A 16,268-nucleotide genomic window follows, 5' to 3' on the forward strand; every position below is an offset into this window, starting at 1 on the left:
CTCTTCCCCTCAGCAATCCCCTCAATGTGGATAGTATTTTGCCTGCTCCGTTCCTCTTCTCTAGTCGCTAGCGGGCCAACCCTACCTTGAAGGCCTTTTATGATAGAGTGAAGGGTGCAGGTATTGTCCTCCACACTGGGTAGGTGGCCCTCCGCCTCAGTAAACCTGTCAGACACATTACTAAGATCTAGGCAAAGAAGCAAAAGATCCCGGCTGAGCTCGCCAATTTTCTTCTCAAGGGAAGTTTTGGCATCTTATTCCTTGCAGGATGGATGTTGTTGAGTCGGTCAGTGGCATAGAATCCAGCGGTGCAAGTAAATCGACCCCTGTCAATACTACAAATCCCTAGGGCAGGGCACTAATATTCTTGAGGTAAAACTCCCTAGGCAATCAATGAGTCACACACCCGTCAATGACTCATAACATATTTGATACAATACGCTCTAGTGTCATTACTAAAATAAGTTAAAATATATTTTTATTCAAATCTTTTTAAAAACATAGTAATGCATATATGTAGCAAACAATTAAAATAAGGCATAATAGACACAATACATGAAAGCAATAAAATGTATTATACAAATAAACTAACCCTATAGATAGTGTCAATGAACACCATACAACAAACAATAATTAGTTCTCACAAAGACAATGACAAAAAAGAGAACAGAAGACGGTGGCTGTATGATGGATCTTCTACGCACGTTTCGGCGCACTCTGCGCCTTCATCAGGAAAGCTACAAAAAAAATTTATTTTCTTGATTGGAACTTGGTAACCTCCAAAGGATAAGGGGCTACCAGGATATCAATTCAGATCTGAGGTATGGAATATTTAGGATAAATTCTGCGAATATGTGATTCTTTTTCTAAAACCTTGAATGCCAGCAATGATATCGCAAGTATAAAATGCTTTGGATAAATTCCTCCGGTTCAGTGTTCTTTGACAATAAAGCAGTGTCAGCGAGAATGTCTAAAATCGTTTAAGGGTAGCTCGTGATAACAGAGTTGTTGAGCCTGATTCAAATTAGGAGAGTCCGTGATAGGGGATCCTCCCGTGATGCTTGAATTAGCGTACCCGGTTGGAAGCGCGATGATCAACACGTACGGCGTTCTGCATTCCTTGTACTTTGAATGGCTTTTTGACACTGCCAAACTAAGACATCTGTTGTAAACACAGTCAGTGATGGGAGAAAGTGGCTAAGTGGATCTAGGAAAGGCTGCTATCATTGCTTACTAAACCCAATGCTAAAACATCTTGAGTCAGGGATGGAATTGTAACTCAACAATATTCTGTAAGAAAGCAGGAATATAAGGTTGAACAAAGGTGTCAAGAAATTGAGTGAAAGCAAGACGGCTTTTCGTGTATCGTGACCAGTGTTTTCAAAACAAACTTCCAAATCACAACTTGGAGGGTATTTCCCTTTCAAACCGCTATCTGCACACAGATTCCTATGGTGTACCACATTATATATCACTTTGTATTGGGCAAAACATTTGAAGGATTCAACCATTTTGCACCTATAAGTGGAAGGATGTGATATCAGGCTTTTACAATTTCTGTTCAAAAACTATTTGACTAGGTAGATGTATCCCTGGTGTTGGAGGGAAAGCATTCTTCACCAATGGCAGAGGCTCTGATACTATTACTGTGGCATTGATCCAAAATATTACCTTACCACAGGTCCTTAAAAGTGATAAGCGACTGATATTTTCTACCACACATCTTCGTGTTTCCAGCCTGTTCAGATACCAGCCTCGGGGCACACAGTGCCTTGCCTTGCTTTGCTGCTGTTCGAGTCAATTCACTTCATTAGGAACGTTAGGCATTCCTTCTCCAAAAGTGGTAGACGAGTCCACTCAAAATATTTGCAAGTAGACGAGAGGACTGGAGATTACTGTCTAATAATACCCCTAAGAGGAGTGAATCACTTCGTAACAGAAGAACAGCTCAAGACAACACGGGTTGTGGATGGCCAAAGGCAGACACCGGCTACTATACTTGTAGAGATGTAGATCCCTCCCTCAAGGCCTAAACACCCTTTGTGGTCAAAGTATTGCCGCTGCAGAAAGCTTCAAATCAGCCCAACAACATATTACAAAGTTATGATGTTTATTAGAGAATATTTGGAGGAGCTCATATGGGTGACTGGAGAACCCAAGTAGCAGATATCCATTCACTGAAATGGAATAAAAGCTCTTAATGCTACCAAGATAAATCTGTGCTGGGACGCAGTCTCCTCCTCAGGAAATTATTAAAAACATAATTTGGCATGTGGCAAGATAAATATTACATCCTCCATGGCAAGTGTCGCCCTCCACAATGCTAATGTACAGGAAGGAAACACATCACCTCAATAAGTAAGAGTACCCCATGTCTCAACGTAGTTTATATACGCTATTCCCAAATATATTTTACGCATCTGAAATACAACTGGAACGATTTTACAATAAATTAGAAAATATTTCTTAATGAGTTCAAAATGTTGTATAGATTATAATAATTTACCTTTAACGGTTTTGTGAATATTTTTCAAAGATGTTTGTGAAGATTTTTAGTGACATTACAGCATTTTTTTTTTACAAAATGAACTTTATATTTTAGTGTTTTCTGTTGAACATGAATGCATGACGCAAAACTGGTCACCATCTGGTGAATAAAAGATGGAAAATATGTATCTTTTTTGCAAAACCCATTGGCGCACATTTATCAGCTATGCTAGATTTGTAACATTCAAAACTATCTGTCAAGATTGGCAGGCTATATATAATCCCCTTTGACGCGTGTTAGGTTCTCTTCGTTTTGTTCCAAGAAATGCCCTGAAGCTCCCAAATCCCAGGTGAGGCTTTAGAATGTTAACAGTTCACACAGGAACTCAGCAGGGCCAAGGGCCAATAAAAGCTTCCAGAGCAAAAAACAGTCATAACATAAAAAAAACTCAGGTCAGGCTACACGCATAACCAAATAGGCAGCAGGAGCAGACCATATTTATGTAACAGAACAGACGCAGGAGGAGGCAGGGCAGATCACAGAGGACAGCTAGAAGTGAGCCACAATGCAGCCACATTACATCGCACTAAGCTGACTCCCTGGCCTGCTTAGAAAGTGAAAATACAGGAAGAACTTGAAATGCCATATGAAGCATTCCGCCATATGAGGTATTCTCCGAGATGGATCCGGAAGGTCAGACAAGAGAACAGCCATGATATACTCAAAGATAGTTAATCAAGGAAGCAGTATAGAATGATAAAGGGATTTAATGCAGATACAGAGTAGAAGCTGTTGTTCCCAGTCAAGGCACAGGAGCAACTGGCAATAAGAGAATGCAAGGACATCTAATAGCATCATGACATCAGCAAAGAAAGAATGTTGTCAAATAAAGAGAAATGCAAGCAGAAATAAAGTATGAGAATACAACAAGCCACTTTCTAAAAGTGCTGTTCTCAAACACAGGATTTAAAAACCACCTTTCCTAAAAGATGTGTTATTAAATTCTCAGTTCAGGGATACCAGACTTTAATTTTCTCTCTTGCTTCTATGGGAAGATATGCAGGTAAACATTATACTCCGCATTCCCCATAAATAAAGAAAGAAACCTAGTCCGCCAAGAAATACCCGCCCTGGGCTTCGAGTAAAGTCCAAGCTCAAGAATCAGATGCACACCAACAAACTGCAGGAAGGAGGCACAGGCACTGCAATAAAGGACAACACCAGTGCAGACAGCGATGGCTCCTCCACTAAGGCTAAAGAGGAGGAACGTTATTATCAAGTTATGTTTTCTGCTGTGGCAGGTTTGCGGGCGGAGCTGCTCTAATGACAGAAGTGCAGGGGAGGAGTGGTTTGCCCACTCCAAGTGCGCATGAATGTTTGGCCGGCACTCTTGGGCTGGCCAAACCGTCATGCGCACTTTGAATATTCTCCACACAGGCTGCATTACAGCCTGCATGGAGAACATGCCCAGGCTCCTATTCCCTGGCTGAGCGCTGAACCATGGTGCTCAGCGTTGTGATCGGCTCAGGGGAGCCAGGGTGCTTCCTGTTCTGGTCCCATGGGAGAGACAGTGACGGAGAGACACCCCAATCAGGTAAGGTTTTTTTTTTTAAACCATCTTACCCCACCCCCTTATTCTGCCCCTGATCCGTGTCGGACGCCACTGATTGCGGACACAACAAACCAAGGTAATAGAACAGAGAGATGCACCTGTGTCATCTTTCAGACCAACTTAAGGAGCGCAGCCAAGCAAACTTCATGGGTAACCCATGAAGCGTGGCCGATTCAGAAACACTCAGCTGATGCAAGCAATGCACAACTCTGGAGAAAAAAAGCAAAAGTGTGACAGTATTTCATAAAGTCAGTGCTTAATTTGTGCCAGTTGTTTCCGGTGCTCAGCACTGGCACTTAATCACCAACACTGGTGCTTTTCATTAACATCAGTTAAGGGCACATTCATTTACAGGGAGATTAAGTGATTTTTTCAGAATCACAGGATGTGGAGCCAACGCAGAGAGTCAAACCTGGTTCCCCAGCTTCGAAGTAGACAGCTCTGGTCATTATGCCACATCCTCTGCATAAATGACCTATACCCGGCGACACTAAATAATCTGCCCAATATTAGTGGGCAGAACAGCAGATTCTGTAGGCAGTTCAAAAACTGATTGTACCATGGTGATGTAACATCGACCAGGCACTGTGTTCTTGCACAAATCCACCCTGGATAGGTGAAGGTCAGGCAGTCCTTAAGTTCACCCCTTCACCTCCAGGGCACACAGAACTCCATGCACTATGCCACTTGTGGTAGGTAAACAGTCAACATGGAGGGTCAACTTGAGGGTGGCCTATTGGCTTTGGCATTTTTAGTGGCGTAACTGGCAGGTCCCTACTACTTGATCTCGAAGACTTCCAATTTTGCCCTTTTACGTAAATAGCATTGATTAGTGTTCGCTTTGTCCTATTCCTACATTTTCTGTTGTGCATTAAATATATGCAGCAAGTCAGCATGACATGCATTTTAACACTTCACTGTTCAACATTGTGGTGCATCACAGCACATTCCGAAACCCAGCGGATGTTTCATAAGCAGAAGTATCTGCAATAGGACCCTCAGTGTGCACCACCAACAAAAAGTAACCCGGATAGCCAAAAGGTGAGATATCCTCTGCATGAACCTCCGCATCAATTTAATACTGTTCCAAGCCATGTAACTGTCCAGTTTACTCTATTTAACATTGGATAAAAAAGATAAACTGTATGGAATTACAAAAGCGAAACCAAAATACAAATTAGTACCACATCTCATCTTAAGTATGCATCTTTTGACTTCTCTTGAAACTATGAAAACTGCTCCTCACCAGCATTAACCCCTCCCCTGCTGGTGACTGAACCACTCAGTCATCAGCCGCGGTCGCGCTGTGCTGATGACGGAGCGGTTCCGTCACGGCCCGCTCGGAACGCCTGCGTGGCGCGGATTCTGCGCCTGCGCTGAGCGTTCCATTGAGCGGGCGGGGCCGTGACGGAACCGCTCCGTCATGAGCACAGCGCAACCGCGGCTGGTGACGGAGCGGTTCCGTCACCAGCATGCGCCCGCCGCGCGACCCCCACCCCCTTAGCACTGCGGCACAATAGCCGCCGCAGTGAAGGGGTTAATTGAAGGCAGGGGTGGGTATTTCCAATACATAGCGAACAATCGCATAGCAAAATGACACAGTGACTGCATAAGCCTTTCACAACAGGCGCTATTTAGTAAGAAACACAAATTTAAAAGAGAAACCGATGGGAGGTACAGCATGCATAGAAAAACACTTACAGTGACTGGGAACTCAAGGATGTTAGCATTGTCTTCTATGTAAAGCTAAAGCCATCATCACAGGATAGCCAAAAGGAGAGAGAAGAAGGCATGCGTTTACATCAGCATGGTTAGTAAGGTGGAAAGGAACAAATGACTAAACAAGAAACAGTTTTGGGAAGGAAAATGACATAAGACAAGGAAACGAAAATATACATATTAGTGATACGATGGTATAAACACAACCCAAACGTCAGCCAAAAGTGGTCAACAATATCCCACGCTTTAAGAAGGACAGTGAAAATTACTTCAGCAAGAAATTATGAAAACTTGAGAGAATGTATTTTCAGAAAAGTCAGTGCTCTTGAATTGGCTTGTGGAATTCCCAAAAATTAACAGAAAATATTAGGTTAATCCACATGTCGCCCAAAATTAATAATTTGCACTATTCTACAGGACTGCCCTCTATGCTTGTTGAAACTGGCCCTTTGTGCAGGGTTGCCCCCAAACCTTTTGCCTTCCTGCTGTATTTTTTCTGACCAGTTTTTGTTGGTTTTATGTCTCTAGTACTGATCAGCAGTGGTAAAGTGCCCAAAGTACATGTGCTCTCATGTAAACTTGGTAAGATTGGTCTACACCTGTTTGGCATATTTACTTTACCTGTAAGTCCCTTGTACAGTAGTATCCCATATACCCAGGGCCTGTAAATTAAATGCCACTAGTAAGCTTGCAGCACTGCTTGCGCCACCCACCGAAGTAGCCATTCAAACCTGTTTCAGGCCTCTGCACCGCCTGACATGCAGTTTACTGCCACAGTGACATGGCACTTAAAGTGGTTGCCACCTCTGAAACTCCCCATTTACTACATAAAAGTCACCCCTTAGGTAGGCCCTTAGCTAGCGCTATGGGTAGTGTGCTGTGTATGTAAAAGGTAGCACATGTGACTTAGTTGGGTGGCATGTCCTGGTAGTGACAAATAGCCTATTTGGTTTCTCACTGCTGTTAGGCTGCCCTCTCATAGGTTTGCATTGGTGATTTACCAATATATGCTTCAGTGGTCATTTCTGATATGAAAGGGGTAGCGTGGTTATGTTTGGAATAGTAGTAATAAATCCTGCTTAGTGGTGAAAGCAAAATTGTTATTACTATTTTTAAGAATGCCCCTTTTATAGTGGACATTTCTGTGTGCTATTGACTCTTTGTGCCCTGTCTGGTGTGTATTCACTGTCTGGTTTAGACTGATGGAAGAAGGGGATGTGCATTCACTTGAGACAGTCACAAGGGGGGTTGAGGTGTGTCCTGCCTTTCCTGGGTGACTCAGTGCTGGGCCAAATAGACCTTGGCTGCATTCAGAGTAACGGGAAGAATTTCCCTTGAACCTGAATAGGCCTCGTCTGCATTTAGAGTGGTGGGAGGAGTTGCAACTGCACCTGAATATGGCTGTGCCGGACTTTCACAATGCTGTATCCACACCCCTGTAGTGTGTCTGGAGCTAGGGCTTGAGATGTGGATAGGGGTGTTGTGCACTTCTAAAAACGTTTGAAGTGCCCCCGGAACAAAGACTTGTGGAGTATAAGTACAGGGGCTGTGACCCCATATTTTTAAATACTGCGTGGGACTTGCGACCAGATGCTGCTGGCTCTGCATGCTACCAGGGGAGTGCTGACCTGCTGCCAGTTGGGGTATAAGAAGGATTGCCACTTTGCTCTGAGGACCCTTGTGCTGGCCTGCTTGCACTCTGCTGGTGTGTCCCCAGTGCTCTCCGAGGAGCGCTGTTAGGCCCCTTGTCCTATGCAAAATGAAGCGCATGGTGAAGCGTTTCATCTAGGATTCATCACTGAAAATCCCGCTGTACTTTACTGAGGGGGGAAAATTTCCCCTGTGCAGTTACCAGGGCCAAAATCCCTGTTGATGGCCTGTGAGACACCGAAACCCTTGTGCGCTGTCTCTTGGCTGGTTGTTAGGTCAGCACGTAACTGGCTGATGTGAACCTGAACACGACGGTGAGAAGGGGAGAGAGAGTTTCGTTACAGCTCCCCCAGCCATTTTGGCATCAGTGTCGCAGTGCCAGAGGACCGTGCTGACGAGCCGCAGCACCACAGGAAGTCTGAACGTAGCCCCTGCAGGTTGACGTAGCAACGCGAAAGCCGCGATCGAAACGCCGACCGCACGGTGTACACCCCTCTCATTGGGGCACCACCTGCAAGGAAACTTGGCTGAGAGCGAGGGCAAAGGAGTTTCGCTTTTGACCTGCTAAGGCCCAGCCAGCAAGGACGGCAACGGCCGTTCTCCATGGAACCACGAAATCAAGCAGGCAGCAACCGCGAAAGACCGTCCGAGGAGCGGAGAGTGGAAGGCGGACCGGAGCATCCCGGCCCCGAATCGCGCTGCCTGGGCAAGGCAGTGGGAGGCCCGGCGAGGTCTCCTCACCTGTGGTGACCGATTTGGCCACAGCAGCCGCCCCTCAGTGCGGTCACAGGCTGAGCGTCAGACATCCAGTCCGGTACATGGGGAAGACCGAGCGAGACCTCTCGGCCAACCTGGCATATCTTTGGGGGCATCTATTTGGCTCCACAAACAGGGTGAGATGGCGGCCAAGGGCCCGCTATATTCCGGCACTAGATGGAAAATACTGCCACTCTACTCTATGCCACTCTACTCTGCGCCACTCCAACCCACTGCTCCACTCCAATCTATGCCACTTCTCTCTATGCCATTCCACTCTATGCATTTGACCACACTCTATGTCATCCCACTCCACCCTGTTCCAATCTGCTGTACAACGTGGCTAAAAGACATAGGCAAAACCAATTACACTTCTATAGGTGAAACCTATTGGATTTGCCAATGCTTATTGGAGGTTCCAGCCAAGCGCCACGGTGTCAGCATTATTGAAGGCACTTAAATTTGCAGAGCAGGCAGCAGGTTTGCCGAGTATTCTTAAAGCTTTTTTTCTGAAAACAAACTCCCAACCCATCTCTAAAGGTAAAAAATATGTGCTCCTAAAACTGTTATGCAGAACACATACTATGCTGCAGCTCCTCCGTCATTCAAGGCCTCGTTACTGGCCCCTTCTCATCTTTTCAAAGCTCATGTTCATGGGGCACAAGACTCTTTGAGGAATCACTTCAGGACGCTCAAGATTTCCCAGCATATCCCAGAACTCAGAGCTCGTCAGGAAATGTGAAGATGTTTGGAGATTCAAGATGAGCAGACGTCTGAGTCACTTCCGTAAACCAGGTGAAGCAATGTGAAACAAGGCCATAACATTTCTTGGGTTGTTTGTGCTCCTTTACAGTGGCAGCATGGCTTTGTTGTTCAAGCTGTAATGTCCCTTTTGGGGTGAATATTGATTTGCATATGGGTTGCCTCTCTGTTCTAGCAGAGTGAGCAACAAGATAATGGTTTAGAGGAAGTCAAACATTTCAACCATTACTTTTTGATCTTCTGTTTTGTTTCTCCACAGATGCAGAGCAAAGCAATTTTTTTGTAAATGTTTAGAGGGCTTACAGGGGCAATAACTAAAAAATTGTGTTTTTTGTTGTAGTGTAAAACAAAGTTTTTGCAATGTCTCAGGAGAACAGAAGTCTTTTCTAATGCTCTTTGCTGAGGGGGATGCTTTGTAATTATCATCTCAGACTATTTATCCAGAAACTATTTAGGGAGTATCACAGCATGCTGGCATTGCAGGGTAAACTAACTAAATTTACAGTAAAGCTGGATTTTCATGGGAAACATCCTTTACAACGCAAATTTTACCACGCAGTGCCTTTACATCACAACTTTTACAACGCAAACCATTACAACGCATTGCGCTGGGGGACGCTCTAGGATAGGGAATAGATTTCATTTACTATCCAACACCTTCCCTAGTATCCACGGGGACTGGAGTTGGAATAGTAAATTAAACTATTCACTATCCATCACCCCTCAACACTATGCGTTGTAACGGCATGCATTGTAAAACTTGCGATGTAAAAGCATGCGTGGTAAAAGCATGCGTTGTAATGTTATACATCCGATTTTCATGCATGCTTCCCCACTTTCATTCGGCTTCCTCCACATTGATGACACAATCAAGGGGCGCTCTTCGTAATACGGAGAAGCTACGCCATCAGTGAGAAGAAATGAGACACTCTGGGGTAGTCCTTTGACTGGTGTGGACTATTTGAATACAGCAGTGACCCTAAAAACAGACTGCCTGTGCTAAGGAGCAACCTTCTGATCGTGACTTACAGGTAAATTTGACCACTTTTCTTTCTGAAGTTGTTTGGAACTGTAAATTTGCTTTGGGTAAAATTATCTTTGTGAACCCTTAAGCATACAAAGTGTGACTGTGTCTTATATGTGGAATACTCTCAAAAAGGAACAGGTGACCATTCAGGCATAGATCTACCAATCAGCACTGTGTGGTCATCTGCATGGTAGTTGTGACACAATGGGTCTTAGTTGGCACCCTGGCATACCCCTGCCCTGTGCTGTTAAGCATGTACTGCAATGTAGGAAGGGGAGGAACTAAAGGGAATCACAGGGAATGCCCAATACACTAGGGACATAGGTAATAAACCTGGGGTGCCATATAGATGGTGGAGCGTGCATACCCAAGCAAGATTAATCCAACAAATTACCAATGTATCCTCATTTCAAGATCTTTGGAGACTTGTCCCCCACTCTCGGCACTGGGGATCTTGGTAGGTGCCACACATAGCCTGTTGCAAATGTGTTTAATGTGTCAATCACACACAGTATATTTTCACTTGTAAATTCCTCACCAAAAGTAACCCTGCTCGCTCCTAAGTTTAAAAGTCCAGTACTGATAACAAATATATTGATTGGATTTCACACAAACTTGTATCTTTATGTAGGAATGTGCCATTTTAACAACTTGTGAATGTTTTCTCACAAATAGGTGAAGCAGATTAGCAATTACTTGAAGGACTTGGGGCGAAATGAACCAAAATTGGATTTTGTGAGTCTATAATAGCGAATTTTACGGATTTGCTATTATTGGCTTGCAAAATGCAATGTATGAAGGTTTCAGCAAATATTTTGCGATTTCTACGCATTTCTTAATTGAGACTCGCAAATTGTGAGTTGCAAATAAGGAATGGCTTCCCATTCATTTCTCTGGGCCTAGAGGCCCATAGGAATAAAATGGGAATTGCACGCGCAATTTGCGAGCACCCAATATGGACTCGCAAATTGTGCATGCAATTTCAAGGGTGCAAGGGGGCCAAAAGGTCACCCTGATACACCCCTGAAATATGCATGTGTGCACATGTGGCACACATACATGCACTAAGGGCATGTATGTGCACCAAATGGCACTTAGAAAAATGCAAAAAAGTGAATTTTTTCCAGGAATTTGCAAATTACCACCAACTAGAAGTTGGTGGTAATTTGCGATTCCTTAATGCAAAATCGCCTAATTAAAATACTAGGTTGGGTGCAGGACGGAATATGGAGCCTGCACGAGGGACTTCTGATCCCACACTTGAGGTACATGTATGTGAGTACATGCATCTATTTGTGGTAGCACTTAGTTGCCTTATAGGTCTTTGATATTTTACAATGGTACTGATGTTGAAGATAATGATTGCTTTTGACAAGCAACTGTTCAGGTTCTCCCTGATCCTGAAAACATTAACTTGCATTGACAACTGTTTTCCATGGAAACACGTCATCGTTACACCACAACCATGAAGAACAACTTCTGCTGCCCACAGCCTGGGCATTTTTAACTAAAATAGGTAAAAGAGCAATTTCCACTGTAAAAATGAAAGACGTGCTGAAAAGCAAGTGCTAAGCACTCAATGTTCACAAATCACACATGTTGACAAAAAGATATGTTCCACAAGCATATTTTTATTTCCCTATTTGCATACATGTGCTACTTTTTTAAAGTCACGTCGCTTTGCAAGAATACGGCGATGGCTTGAAACAAATCACGAATAAATAACGTGTTCACTTGAAAAGAGAAAAGAACATGAAAATGCAAACGGATATTAAGAAAAAAAATATATTAATGCTCAGCCCACCTTTTGCAATACTGAATCTAAGTCTGGGTGAGTGCAATAGCATATTTAGCTCTTGAAACAGAGCAGCCAACACTGCAGAAGTACTTCCATTGCACATTGAATGCCAACTCGACACTTCCACAGAAAGGATTATTTATCAATATGTGAACCTTCGACTCTCTTTCCTATGAATATTCGATGTTTCTTCCTTTGCACCAATAAGAAGGTATTTCCAACCATTGGTTTCCCTAATACCCCATATGTTTTGCAGTGAGATGTAGGAAAATAACCCCGTTGTCATTCAGGATTTTACTAAACATCCTGTAGATGGCGGAATTGCTCCAGAAATACGTTGTGTCACAAAACAATTTGCGTTTTTGGTTTCGTTTTGTGCTACATTGATACAAAAAAGGTTGAACGGATGTTTTTAGCTTCACCACGTTTGCTTTAACAATGTATCAGCATCTTTGGGCTACAGATGATGGCTAAGATTTCGGTACTTTCACCATCCCAGCTTAATGTGTACAAGACTTTAAATGGATCAACGGGAGTGCAGTCGGGGCGGGGTGTACACAGAACACCTAAGTGCAGAACAAAATACCTAACAATGCAGCAGGGTTTTGTGATAGCACAGTGAGCTTATACATGTGCTGACAAGGTAGGGTGACGACCAGATCTTGAGAACCAAAAACCGGGACATTTTGCAAAAATAGAAGGAGGACTACAATTTGACATCAACAGCGCTGTGCAGAATGACAACGCTTATCAACATAGGAACGCAGAAGAAGCACTAAGAAAATAAATCAAATGTAATTTCCAAAACCAGCATCATACCTGTTAATTAAATTGCTTACATATAATATCCGATCACTAGCACAACTTTAGACACCCAATAAGTGCCTCTAAAAACCATGAGATGAGCCATCCCTTGCCTGGACAACTGGTGAAAACCCAGGACTGTCCCTGCAAATCCGAGACGCCTGGTCACCCGATGACAAGGAGATGCAAGCTCAAAGGGCAGGAATTCGAGTTACAGAATATCCTGTTTATGGAAATGTTCTTACTTAGGGTGCCTGCTGTACCGTCAATTATTTATGGCCATCGGCATCTGTTCTGTGTTTTGGTTCATTGAGAACATTCCTATCATTACATATAGAATTATAGGTGTGTAACAGTGAACTACAGGGACGTTTTTCACCTCGGGGCTCAGACTGACATCAAATAGGGGAGAGCAAATTTAGCAGCATCACAATTGCCTCCTCACCCAGCTGCTAATATTACTGTTGTTACCCGGAGACAAGCCAATGCATCCACCCCATGCGGAATACTGCTAATATGGACTCCCTTAACATCACATATCTTAATACTCGTTCATTTGTTCAGAACCAATTAAATGTTTTTGATATGCTAACATCGGATTTCCCAGAAATATTACTTCTGGCAAACAGATGACTATGCCAGATATACTGGCAGCAGCCCTCCCTGAAAATTACTACCAACCTAACTTAAACAGACCTCATTGTAAAATGGGAGGAGTGGCAGCTGTCATAAAAAAGCATGTGATTTTCAACAAACTGGCTTCTTTATCTAGTTCAACAGTGGACAACTTAATAAAATCAGCATCTTCCTCAAGCCCCCTACTAATTGTCCACTAGTAGGACCTCCAGACTACATGCAGCAATTTCCTCAACTCTTAGCGGACTATTTAGCCCCACAGAATATTGGCTAACTGAACATTTTGCTTCTGGCGACAAACTATGGGCGAATGAGGAGACAGGTGGTCATACTGCCATGGAACTATTCAACACTCTCACCAGTGTGAAGTTTGTTCAACATGTGAATGATGCTACACACAAAAATGGTCACGTATTCGACTAAGTCTGGTCATTCAACCCAACCATTTCAGACCTTATGGTCTTGCCTTGCACATGGTCAGATCATCACCTTACTAGGCTCTTATTGAAAGGTTCCTGCTGGTGGAAACCTCCCCCTTGTCCAAGTTCCTTCTGTAGAAATTGTAATTGAATAAACTTTGAGACAATCTGAGATACTCTGGCACTTTCCTTGCCTACCTACACTGAGTAGCTGGAAGAATCGGAGGAGGCACTAACAAACTGGCTGACAGCAGGCAGCGACATTCATGCACCCAAGAAATACAAAAAATCCTGGCGCCATGAAGCAATAAATGTTGTCAGAGACTTTAAAGCTTGCTTAATCGTCATCAAACTTCACTCCGAGATTCTGACCACTGTAGCAGGAGTTAGAGCAGAACTAGGCCAAACTTCGTAAACACCAGCACCTCTGTCTTACTCATGTTGCACTGGAGATTACTCCAGCATATCCAGTGAAACACCACTAACAGACACGCTTCAAATTTATTTTGAGCTATGGAGATTATTCCGTCCCTAGTTAGAAGGATCTGCGTGTCGTCAGCGTAAGAGATGACCTGCACTCCAACGGATTCCACCAGGGTGTCCAAGGGGGACAAATAGACATCAACCTATGTCGGACTCAGGACAGGCTGAGCCCTGGGGAACCACAAACCTAAGGGGTTTGAAGTCAATGGCAGCATCCACATAGATTGACATCTGCTCGATAAGAAGGAGCCAAACTAGGCCAACGAGGGGCCACCTATCTCGATGTCCCACAAGCGATGTATCAGGATGGAGTGGGAGACAATGTCAAATGCTGCCAAGAGGTCCAATAGCAATAAGACAACTATCTTCACATGTCCATGGCCAGTTAGCATCAGAGACCTCTACCAAAATGGATTCAGTGTTGTATCCCATCAAAAACCCGATTGCGAATGATGCAGCAACTGATTGGCACAGAGAGAACTGGAAAGTTGTACATTGATCAGTTTGAGGATCTTTGAAAATGCAGTCAACACAGGAATCGGCCTGTAGTTGGCCAAGACAGACTTATGTGCAGAAGATGTTTTTTAGCAGTGGTATTAGCTTGGCATTCTTCCAGCAACTGGGAACAAAATCCTGTCACACTCAGTTATTTAGCAGAGAGTTCAGGGTGAGATTAGTGGCCTGGGCGTTAGCAACCAAAATCGGAGGGGGTCAGGAGTCGTCCGAACGAGACTTACAGGCTTTGACAGCCAACCCATGTTATCACTGCAAAATACACCACAATTGGTAAAAAATCTCTACAAAACACACACATTAGTTTCCCTTCTAAAATTGGTTGATTAGCACAGGGCTACCTTTAAAATTGTCAACATGGGGGGGCCACAAGAAAACAATTATTTGTCCTGATGTTGGGGTGGTGTAGGCATCTGAGAAGCCGAGAAACATCCTTTACAACGCAACTTTTACTCCACACTACCATTACGACGCAGCTATTACAACGCAAGTCGTTACAACGACTTGCGCTGGAGGGCGCTGGAGGATAGGGAATAGTTTAATTTTCTATCCAACACCTACCCTACTATCCACAGGGACTGGAGTTGGAATAGAAAATTAAACTATTCCACTATCTTGCGCCCCCAACGCAAGTCGTTGTAAAAACTTGCGTTGTAAAAACTGCGTTGTAATGGCATGCGGAGTAAAGCATGCGTTGTGATGACATACATCCGAGTAGCTTGACCACACGGTAACCAATAATGCTACTAATTCCCTCTACTGCTTCAGAAAGGTCTCTAATACCGACCTATGGCAATGCACCCTTTCTGTAACCTTTTAAGGGAGGGGGCCATTATAAAGACCAGAGAAATGTCACACTTTCTGCTGTCACATGAGGGACCTTTAGGAATGACAGACAGTACTGTACTCTGATGCACTAGGCCATCTATGCTAACCTTAGAAGGACATTTAGCAATGACTTGCATCACTGCTCCCCAGCTGCTCACTTCAGTGGGCCTGAGGCCCTGCACTTTTTCTGCTCACTTCGAAGGGACCTCTGCCAGTGAGCTGAGGTTCTCCTCGGTTGTGCAGCTGGCAGCAGAGGAAGCAGATACATAGATCAGTGTTGGGGCGGGTGGGGTGCAATGTCACCGGTATAAACACTTATTTTCGTATGCAAATGCATTACTGTAACAGAGGCAAATATGATGATTTGTTCATATGTTTACACATGAAATGTGGCACTATTACTTACTGAAGCTACAGATGGGACATATACTGAATCTTAGTGAGCGATAATGTAAATCTGAACAAGAACTAAGATAAATGAGTGAGAGTGCAAGTGTACCCCAGGCAGCCACGCATTCTATGTAATGGTGAAAATCCAGTGCAACGCAAGTTTTTGGTGTACAAATCTAAATGTATACAAAGGATGGCTAAATAATGTGGAACAGTTGCACATTTAGCTAGGAGTAATATGTACTAATTAGTTTGAACGTGCATTAAGAATTACGGACTGATGGGACAAATTGGGACATGTTGAATGGTGGTAATTCTCAATATAAAGTGGGCATTCTTGGCACAATGGTGCGCCTTCCCTCATAATGTTTGGACTGACATAA

The 16,268-nt window shown here is 43.8% G+C and overlaps 1 protein-coding gene across 2 annotated transcripts in view; it reads right to left on the minus strand.

The window, feature by feature from the left end:
* The window catches only part of ELMO1 (engulfment and cell motility 1), a 1,507,126-nt gene that overhangs the window by 979,750 nt on the left and 511,108 nt on the right, over positions 1–16,268 (minus strand). The window lies entirely within an intron of this gene.

The sequence above is a fragment of the Lissotriton vulgaris genome, chromosome 4_1 (genome assembly GCF_964263255.1).
Source record: "Lissotriton vulgaris chromosome 4_1, aLisVul1.2, whole genome shotgun sequence".
NCBI lineage: Eukaryota > Metazoa > Chordata > Amphibia > Caudata > Salamandridae > Lissotriton > Lissotriton vulgaris.